This window comes from Cebus imitator, unplaced genomic scaffold, assembly GCF_001604975.1.
Source record: "Cebus imitator isolate Cc_AM_T3 unplaced genomic scaffold, Cebus_imitator-1.0 Scaffold18, whole genome shotgun sequence".
Lineage (NCBI taxonomy): Eukaryota > Metazoa > Chordata > Mammalia > Primates > Cebidae > Cebus > Cebus imitator.
Genome location: NW_016107333.1, coordinates 20,326,355 through 20,336,802, shown reverse-complemented (window position 1 = coordinate 20,336,802; position 10,448 = coordinate 20,326,355). Strand labels below are relative to the sequence as shown.

Genomic DNA, 10,448 nt, shown 5'->3' with positions numbered 1-10,448 from the left:
ACACACACACACACACACACGGGGTCACTGCCTTTTATAGATTTCCTGTGCAATTTCAAAAGTAAAATTGCTTGAAACTTGAAAGTTGCTAAGATAGATTTTAATGTTCTCACCCCCCAAAATTATAAATATATCAGGTGATGGATATACTAATTACCTTGATTTAACTGTTTTACAATTTGTGTGTGCATATATATATGTGTGTATATCTATATTATGTATACATGTATATGCACATATATATATACACCACATTTTACACCATAAATATATACAATTTGTGTTTGTAAATTCTACAGCTTTTTAAAAAAGATGTGCATCTCTGAAAGATGGGATTCTTAAGTCACCAAGAAAAGAAAACATTACTAAAGAAATTATAACAGTCTGTTAACTTTTTTCCTAAATGAATAAAAGATGATAAATAGCAATTAAGCTTGAACTGTAGTACTTATTTTTCCTTAGGTCACTCTTAGGTTGTACATGTTGCCCAGAGGAAGTAAGTGGATCAGCATCTTTCACTGATGTTATTAAAATTTGTCTATACTGGATGCCTATAATTTACTATTCCTAGAAGTAGACATAAATTAAGGAATACCTGTTTGAAAAGAAATAAATTTGGTCCTCTTTGAGGTCTCTTTATTTCAAAGTGTTCTCAAAAAAATGTTAGCTAGACCTGCCTTATCCCACAATCTTAACTTGCAAATGTATGGTAAGTGAGCGAGTTGTGTCAAAGGGATAATTTTTACCTTTTCTTGTGAGGACCGTGGGGAGGATTGAATTTGGATTTAGAAAGGAAGCACTAAGATGTATGTTCATTTCTGTCTTTGAGCTTCTCCCTCATGTATCTCTTCAAAAGCATGGATTTCTTTGAGAAGCCATTCATTCTATTAGTTTGCTCTTTCCCTAAGACCCACCCTGTCATATATTGGAGTAGAACACATTTTAAAGCTGTTGATTAGAGAGCCCCCAGACATCAAAATCATCCAAAGCAAAAAATTAGCTTTGAACAACTACTTTGGTTGCAAAGGGCAACTATTGGTCTAGAAAGACTTCCTAGCTCCTGCAGTGGCCAAATACTGCTTCTGGCCACCTGCCCAAAATCTGTGAAGCTGGATGAGCTTTGTTTCCTTGGCCTAACAAAATAAATCAAGTTTGAGAGTGGAAAAGGAGGAAGCAGAAACTTTCCCAAACTTCCTATTCCTAGAATGTTTTTGGGAAAGCCAAGGAGGCAGGAGGTTCTCTTTAAAGTACCTCCTGTGAAAAATAACTGTTAATTTTCCCATATGGAGAGCAGCGTGGAGTTATACAATAGAAGTTTTGTGACTGTGAAGTGGCTTCTAAGACAAGGCACCTCAGCCTGGGACAAAGAGAGAGAAGAGCAGGCTATTTGTGCCTTCCAAAGTGGAGATTCTCAGCACCAAGGACAGCACCCACACTTGGTGCCAGTACTGAGGGCAGGGATGGGGTAGTAAGCCTGAAAGCCTATTTTTGGTTTTGTTTTCTTATTTATTTATTTTGGAGACAGAGTCTCATTCTTGTTGCCCAGGCTGAGTGCAGTGGCACCATCCTGACTCACTGCAACTTCTCCCTCCAGGGTTAAAGCTATTCTCCTGCTTCAGCCACCCACATAGCTGGGATTATAGATGCACACCACCATGCCAGGCTAATTTTTTGTATTTAGTAGAGAGGGGGTTTCACCATGTTGGTCAAGCTGGTCTCTAACTCCTGACCTCAAGTGACCCACCTGCCTCAGCCTCCCAAAGTGTGAGATTACAGGCATGAGCCACCATAGACACAATAGACAAAAGCCTATCTTTTACGGAGCAAAAGTCAGGCAGGGGAAGAGAATGAGTTAGTACAAAGACCAGAAAAAAAGATTATGACAATCATTTTGCTTACAGCAAGCTTTGAATAAATTTTGGCTGAATGAAGGAAAGACAGAATGAAAACATGTGTCATTTATCTTTTTAATGACAATGTCCAATGTCTTGCATTTTACACAGACAAAACTCTGGTACCTTTTTTTTAAAAGAGCGGTACACTCCTACATGTTATGATTTGGGATAGAGATGGAAAGATGCAGCATCTTTCAGGAGGATGCTCTGGTGATTCCAATTCAAATGGTAGTTTTTCCATCAAGCTGAACTTATCTAGATAGACTCTTAATCTTCCTAAGTCTCAATCTGTTATCTGTAAGATGGAGAAGATGCATGTCTATCTTATAAGGCTGTCACAAAGATCCAATAACATATTGTGTATAAGGAAGCCCTCAATCACTTCCAGTATCATCTAACAATTTTAAATATTTATTATTCTTATTTAAAGTTCAAATAAGAGTTGGTTATCATTACTCTGATCATCCAGCAACATAATTCCAACAGACCACTCTTCCCAAAGAGATGACAACTGTAGGGAAGCTTCCATTTAAGAAAAGAATTTTAACTAAAGTAGAATTTAAACCTTTCAACACACACTGCACACATACACACACACACACACGTACACACATGTGTGGGTGTTATGAACAATTAAATAATAAAATTTGCATCAACTTGAAACTAAAAATTTACAAAACTGAAACTTCTGTATCTTGAAAATGGCAACTTTAGTGATTGAAATTGAAATTTCAAATTTGAAGCTTAAGGCAATAGACCTTCATTCTTTTACCCTCATGTCTGACATTGTTCTTCATTTTGCAATCTCCTTTTTCTCATGGAGCTGCAGTATTACCAGACTTGTAAATCATAACCTCCAAAAAGTCAGCATTTGCTCTACTGTTAAAGACATTTCTTGAAATGATCTGTTTCTGTGTCCCCAACCAAATCACATCTCGAATTGTAATCCCCATGGAAGGTGATTAGATCAAGGGGCCAGTTTCCACATGCTATTCTCATGATAGGGAGTGAGTTCTCAGGAGCTCTGATAGTTTTATAAGGGGCATTTCTTCACTGTGCTCTGCACTTCTCTCTCCTGCCACCAAATGAAGAAAAACATGCTTTTTTCCCCCTTCTGCCATGATTGTAAATTTTCTGAGGCCTCCCCAGACATGTGGAACTGTGAGTCAATTAAATCTCTTTTCTTTATAAATTATTCAGTCTCAGACAGTTCCTTATAGCACCATGAGAATAGACTAATACACTTCTTTCAGCTGGAGGTATTGTGCAGTGCAGGTTTTATGAAATAGTTAACACTTTAACATAAACCACATTGATTTAAAAAAAACAGATCACCTTACAGACAGGTTGTTTTTACTAAGGAACCAGCAAAAGAAAGCATGGCTTCACTTTGCTGCCCAATTGTAAGGTAATTTTGGAGATTGAGATCTAGGCGGTCTGTTGTGTTTCCAGGATCAGGAGAACAATTTTTAAAATAAAAGTCGCTGGCACTGTGGCCATTTCACCCTTTGGGCACTTTGCAGCCTATAGAAAAAGCCAATTTAAGAGTCAGTTCTTGCAAAATAGAGTAAGACAAACCAGTGTCTCTCAAATATGAAAAAGTGATAAGAAAGCACCCTGTTGCTCCAGGAATATTGCTCCATCCCCACTCATTAAAGGATTGTAGAATAAAAGTTGCCAAAATCTGCCTCCAGGTATATGGCTTGACGAGGGGGAAAGATAATCCATTAAGATATAAGGTTTTAAAGCTCAATTTATTGCACTGTTGGGGCTTAATTCCACAAGTATTTATTTGAGCATTTACTTCGGGCTCAGTGAAAGAAAGACTAGACACATTAAAATCATTACTGTAAGGGTTATGCAGCAGAGCCTCTATTGCTCCACCACTTGGCATTGATTTAGGAGATTAGTCTTTTTTCCAAAGCACCGCTGGATTCCTCGACCTCCTTTTCCCTCCCCAGGAGAGCTCCAACCCCAAAGGGAACGCCTTCCACGCATCAGTCCTGGCTTAGAATCAGCTTAGATGGAACCAGAAACGTGCTCCATTCATTTCAAGAGATTCAAATCCTCATCGTTCCAAACATTTAGTTTATATGTCCATTTGATGGACTTAAGGTTGTGTCCTGTCAACATACAGGCCGGGATGGTGGGTTTAAAACCAGTCCCATCATCAGTTTGCCTCAGAGTCCCCAGGGCCCGCATGACTGCTTGGAGATCAAGAGTAAAGCAGGGAATGACCATTTGGCTACTGCAGCCCTCACTTTCTGCTTTTCTGCCTTGATTAGTTTGTGGGGCAGGGGAGAGAACGGGCGGGGGTGGATACATTCTGGAAGATAGGGGAAACTAGAAAACGAGAGATATCCAAATAAAGTTTTCTAAGTCCTCAAAGAGAAATGGCAATAACAAAGAACCCGAAAAGAAACCTTTAGATTCGCCCCAGCAGTTATTTGCGCTGCAAAGGGCGCAGAAACGCGGCTCTCAGACTTTGTCTACGAGTGGGTTAATTAAAACCAATGCAGGTTCCGCAGCCCCTGACTCCTCCCTTGGGGTTAGCAGAAGGTAGGCTGTCTGCCCCAGCCTTTAAATACCCACGCGTCGACGCTGGTCAGAACGACGGACAGCTCCCGCCCTGTGGCCCCTGTACCCTCCCTGCGCTGTGGCGTCTGCAGCTCCACTCGAAGGACATGGAGTGTGGCTGCAGATCTGATCGGCCCTCTCTTGCTCTGCGCCCTCCCCACCCACACTTGGTGGGTGTCTTCTAGGCTGCTAAAGTCCAGCCTTGAGCTAAGCACCCCAAAAGGAATCAGAGCCCGAGAGATGAGAAAGGGGTGCCAGATGGAGATCGAGGTTGGCCCCTCTCTGGGAGCTCAGTTGCCGCCAAGAGGCAGTGCTCAGACAGAGGGGAGGAGGCGGCCGCGGAGGCCGCGGAGACTGCAGGGTGGAGGTCTGCTTTGAAGGTACCCCACGTCCTTCAGGTACCACTTTTCTTGGGAACTCCTTTTACTCACAAATGAGAGAGAAAGGGACGAGAGACATGTCATAGGCCTCGCTGTACAGTGGAGCTGAGGTTTCTCAGCATAACAAGTGCAGTCCTCATCCACTTCCCCCTCCCCACCCCATCTTCAAGTCCTTTCTAACTTGGTTCTTCGTGGGGAGAGGTTGGCCAGATGTGGGATTCCCTTATTCACCCCTTCTTGGTGTTCCCCTTTCCCCAGCCACTGGGAGGTCTTCACACTTCCCACCTCCCTTCTTCCCAAACCTGCCAATCTTCAGGTCCCATGCAGACAGCTGAGAAGAAGGTCGGGTCTCCAGGGCCCAGATAAGTTGGGACCTGGGATTTCTCTCCCGCTGGAAGGTGGAGAGAGAGTGTGAGATGCTTCAGGTTGATCTTTTCTACTGGCTTTCATTTTAAGTGCAGGGGAGAGCTCAGTGAGAAAGTCTGTTTCTTCAAGACTGAAGAAACTTTTTGCAGATGCAACCTTTGTTGGAAGAGTTGGACCTTTGTGTAAGTATGGGGAGGAGTGTAGGGGGATGGGTGGGGAATTCTTGGAAGCATATTTTAATTCATTTGAACAATGGCTTCCAAGTGTTTGGTCTCTGCGAATCCCCCAAAGGACTCAGGGCTGGCCCTAGAGAGAGTGGGAGGCTGGACCTAGGCAGAGGGGAAAAGATAGAAAAAGATGGAAGATGGTCATTAACTTTTCTTCTTTGTTGGGCATTAGAATGGGAACACAGGCATGCTGTTGCCTTTAAGAATTTAAAACATAAATTAATGCCATTGGTTATGGGCATCTAAACTAGAATCAGAAGCAGGAAATGTTTGTAAAAGCGTTTCTGGAAATCTGAAAACAAAATACTCAGTTAGGCTTTACCTACTTAATGGAAGAGAGAAAAAAATCACCACCTGATATCTTCAGGCAAGTTCTACATGCTCTAAAAAGACACTATTTGGGGAGGGGAGTATAAAAGAATACACCAACATGATCTTTGCAGCAAATGTTGCAATACAAGGCAAATGTCCATTAGCAAGAGACTGCTCAGATAAATTATTACCTATGTTACAGAACATTATTCAAGAGCTCAAAATAAAATGAAGTCAACCTATAAATACTGACCTAGGGAAGTCTATGGGGTATTTTTAAGCAAAAAAAAAGCATGACCACATTTCCATTTTTTGAAAAAAGCTATTAATGGTGTATATGTATGTACGTGGCACATATGTATATTTGTATGATCACAGAGGAAAAAAAGAGACTGGGAAGTGGAAATGTTGCCAGTGGTTTCTACTGGGTCTGAAATGATAGTCAAAGACCTGCTCTTGCTCTTTACCCCACCTGCTGTTTTAAAAAGAAGAGAGATGATGTGATTAAAGGTAATTTGAACTTGTTACTGTTGCTGTTTTTATTTTTATCTCAATATTTTATGTAATAAAAATATACTACTGAAATTTGAGGGAAAAAAGCAAGTATATGGGCTGGGTGTGGTATGGCTCACACCTGTAATCCCAAGACTGAGGCTGAGGCGGGCAGATCACGAGGTCAGGAGTTCCAGATCAGCCTGACAAACATAGTGAAACCTGGTCTCTACTAAAATTACAAAAATTAGCTGGGTGTGGTGGTGTGCACCTGTAATCCACTACTCAGGAGGCTGAGGCAGGAGAATCACTTGAACCCCAGAGGCAGAGGTTGCAGTGAGCTGAGATGACACCACTGCACTCCAGCCTGGGTGACAGAGCAAGACTCTGTCTCAAATAAATAAATAAATAAATAAATGCAAGTACATGAAGATTTCAATTACTGAATCTCTCCCTTTCAATTCTTTGAAGTAAAGATTCATCATCTAGAATTCAGACTGGCTGCCAAGGCCAAGGGTGCTTTGTCTCAGGTGAAAATTTATACAAAATGTAACATTTATAAGTCCATTGTTACCATGTTAATGATGCCTTAAAACAAGAGCTCAGATGTGGGCATGCTCACCCCAACGAAAGAGGTAAATCATTGTATTTCTCTATGCAAATGCTCTGAATAAAAGCTGAGAATGGAGATAAAGCTTTGCCATTTCCTGGATTGGCTATGATTACAAACTTGTTCCATTTTAAAGGTAGTTCCTGGAATTGCCATGCGCCACAGTCTACGCACAACTTTGTTATTTCAAACCTTTCTAACTAAGGAGACAGCAGAACATCATGGTTAAGCGAGGGCTGAACCATGGTTTTGCCATTCACTGAATATATGACCTTAAGCAAGATATTCATCACCTTGTGCTATGGATTCCTCATTGGTAATGTGAGAATATAACAGTATTCACCCTACAAGTTTGGTGGGAGTATCAAGTAAGACAAGCCTGTAAGGAGCTTAGGAGTGTGCTAACCATAGTAGTTATTATCACTAATCCTACGTGGAAAAATGCAAATCAAGGAGAGTGGAAATCTGTTAGAAGAAAATTAGATCCTTTTTGGATAAAAATATCCATCATGAACAAGAGGGATGGAGCTGGAAATTAATAGGTTAAGGAACATGAGGCTACATTCCGCATAGCTAGATGGAATAACATGGAAGGTTTGAGTCAGTCCCTCTGGATTCAACACCCAGCTGTGACACTTACCAGCTATTCCCACATAAACAAATATGTTACCTCTCTGTACTTCTTGTTAATTCTGGAATGTCAACAATAATACACATTTTCTACACAATGAAAATTAAATGAATTCTAATCATTCAATACATGATAGCTACCATTTGTCTCTTACCCCCTAAAAGCAAAATTGCTTCAGATGCTCTCAGTGACCCTCCCCACCCTTCTGCCCTTTCTTCTTCAGTGCAGGATGACTGGCTGCCAGCTGCACCTCCTAAGTTTATCTTTTGAAAGTTTTATTCAGTTTCTAAGGCACTTTTCCCTTATAGTAGACCAAAAGTGCCTAGGAATTAATAACCTCTCATCATCTCTCTATCAATGAGCAGGCCTTCTCCCTCACTGGCTTTCAAAGTTTTATCACAGGCAGTAAGCTCAGCTGCCCACAATAACAGCTGCCTGCCTGATAACACTCCATGTAATTATTGCCTTACCTGTCTCTATTTCCCATTTTTTTATTTTTAGTTCCCAATTATACTATTTTCACAAGGAGCCTTTTCTCAGAGCCTGCTTCTGAAAGATCCAAACTAGGACAGAGGTGCATATGATGCTGATGGCGACAACGATGAAGATGAGGATGAGGATGAAGATGATGGTGGTGGTGGTGGTGATGATGATAGTGTGTGTTGCTCAAACAAACTTCTGCATTGTTCTTTTCCCCTAAGATTCTCATCTATAAGCCCTTACCCTATAAATTATTAATTCTAATATCTCTTTTTTCTCTCTTACCTCAGGTATCTTCATTTCTCCTACTTACAGTTTCCTGATTTCCACAAAAAAATACAAGATCTCGACAACTGCTGTTACCTGGTGAGCAATCGTGAATCTAGTATGGACCACTCCCACCTTGTAAGTAAAATGAACTTGTTTATCTTAATTCCACCTCACAACTTATTGGTTACACTCTTCAACCTTCCAAAAAGAAGATTCCAGGCAAGTTTTTTATCTGCACTGAATATAAATGCCATCATTGACACTATCATGCAGGAACATGACAGGCAGATCCCCATCTTTCCTAAGAATATGATTGGAAATTCAGGCCAGTGAATATGCTGTACAACAAAAACTCTAATCCCAAATACATAGACAGAGGTAAACTGAACTCTCCTATTCACGTGTAACTGGGAGAGAGTAATTCCACATAGTAGAGTGAGTAGTCTGGAGTGAGTAGTCTGGGCTGGGTTTACATCTTGCCTCATCTACGCCCAGCCGAGTAACCTTGGGAAATTTATTTAACCTACCTAAACTTTGGTCTCCTTGTTCATGAATTGGGGATAATGAGAATAATATGTACTCCACATTCTTTTTGGTAAATATTATATATTCTGTATACAGTAAGTACTTAATACAATGGCATATATTTAATGTCCAGGAAATGTTAGCCCTCATTATTCCTATTGAAAACAATAAACAACAATAGAATTTTATTGAGGAACCATAAGGGATCTCATGGTACATACCAGATTTATGAATCTCCAAGCTGAAAAGAGACCACACACATTCTGCAGCACAGCAATTCCCCAACTGAAGTCAGGTGAGGTGACCTTCTCAAAAACACAGGATTCATTTCAACAAGCAAATGTCATGATTGCGTACTGCATGATAGATAGGGTTGCTGGTATTAGGTTTGTTATTGTAGGTACTACAGGCTAAGAGGAGAGCTAGTTTTTGGAAGACAAAAAGGCTAATGTTTCATGCAGAGTCTGTTTATTAGCATCTAGCAGGTGGCCACAAATAATACCTAACAGCAGCTGAAAATGGGAAGCCATTTATCTTTTCCAGGCCAAGAATATTTCCAGGAACCAATCTACCTTGGAAAGGGAAGTGGGGCTTCTTGGATAAAGTTTCCTGGAGAGAAAAGGAGTCCTAATTCGTATGGGTGCTGAGGTGAGAATAGACAGAAACAGAGAAGGGAGCTTGCTTCTGTCTGGCCACCCTTAGTGAGCTGATACCTTGACCAGTTGGTTGGTCAGTGTCTAGGACAGAATGAGGATCCACAGCATGTAGACCGTATGACCACCTAGGAAACACACAGTGGTGCTTGTTCCAGGAATTAATTTCTGCCCCTTCTTTCCAATACCCTACATTGGAGGCTCTATCCATAGTGAACTCCTGAAATTCTTTTGGAACTTTTAACCCAAATGAGGGTGGGCTGCCTTGTGTCCTATTTTAGAAACAGTACTGCTTTCTAAAGAAATGTCATTATGGAAAAAAAAAAAAAAAGGATGGTTGAGCAATATAATTCTTTACTGGAAGCTTTGGAAAGGACAACTAAGGGAAATTCCATTTCTTGACATACAGTAAAATGCCGTGATGTGCGACAAGTGGCTCTTCTCTCTCTTGCCTGTACTTTTTATCAGCCTCTCCAACCTCCAGCATTTCTTTCCCTCTCATATTTATCTTTCTGACTTCTTCTGACTTTCTGGCTCTATAACAGTGTTATGATACACAGCATGGTCTCCAAAACCAAACTGGCCAATTAGCTTTGAACCTTGGCAGTATCATGGTTTGCTTGTGGCCTTGGAAAAATTGCCCAACATTGGTTGACATATATTATATTGACTTTTACCTTGTGCCTGGTAGGTATTAAATAACTTGCCCAAAGTTACTTAGCTAGTTAGTGACAGAGCCAGGACCTGGCTCAAACAGCTGGACTCCACACTCTCACACTCTTATCTGTTCTTTTCTTCTCATTTTTTTTTTTTTTTTTTTTTTTTTTTTTTTTTTTTTTTTTTTTTTTTACAGAGTCTTTCTCTGTCACCAAGGGTGCAATGGCATGATCTTGGTTCACTGCAACCTCTGCCTCCTGGGTTCAAGTGATACTTCTGCCTCAGCCTCCTGAGTAACTGAGATTACAGATGCATGCCACCATGCCCAGCTAATTTTTCTTGTTTGTATTTTTAGTAAAGACAGGGTTTCACT

At 40.8% G+C, this 10,448-nt stretch overlaps 1 long non-coding RNA gene across 3 annotated transcripts in view; it reads left to right on the top strand.

The window, feature by feature from the left end:
• The first annotated feature begins 4,504 nt into the window (after positions 1 to 4,504).
• Positions 4,505 to 10,448, top strand: part of LOC108294853 — a 40,563-nt gene continuing 34,619 nt past the window's right edge. For 2 of the 3 annotated variants that reach the window (XR_001821197.2, XR_005198022.1), the window contains exons 1-2: positions 4,505 to 4,870; positions 8,286 to 8,336. This is a non-coding gene — a long non-coding RNA (uncharacterized LOC108294853). Of the gene's footprint in view, positions 4,871 to 8,260; positions 8,337 to 10,448 lie in introns of all 3 variants that reach the window. The other variant, XR_001821200.2, reaches the window with a different exon arrangement.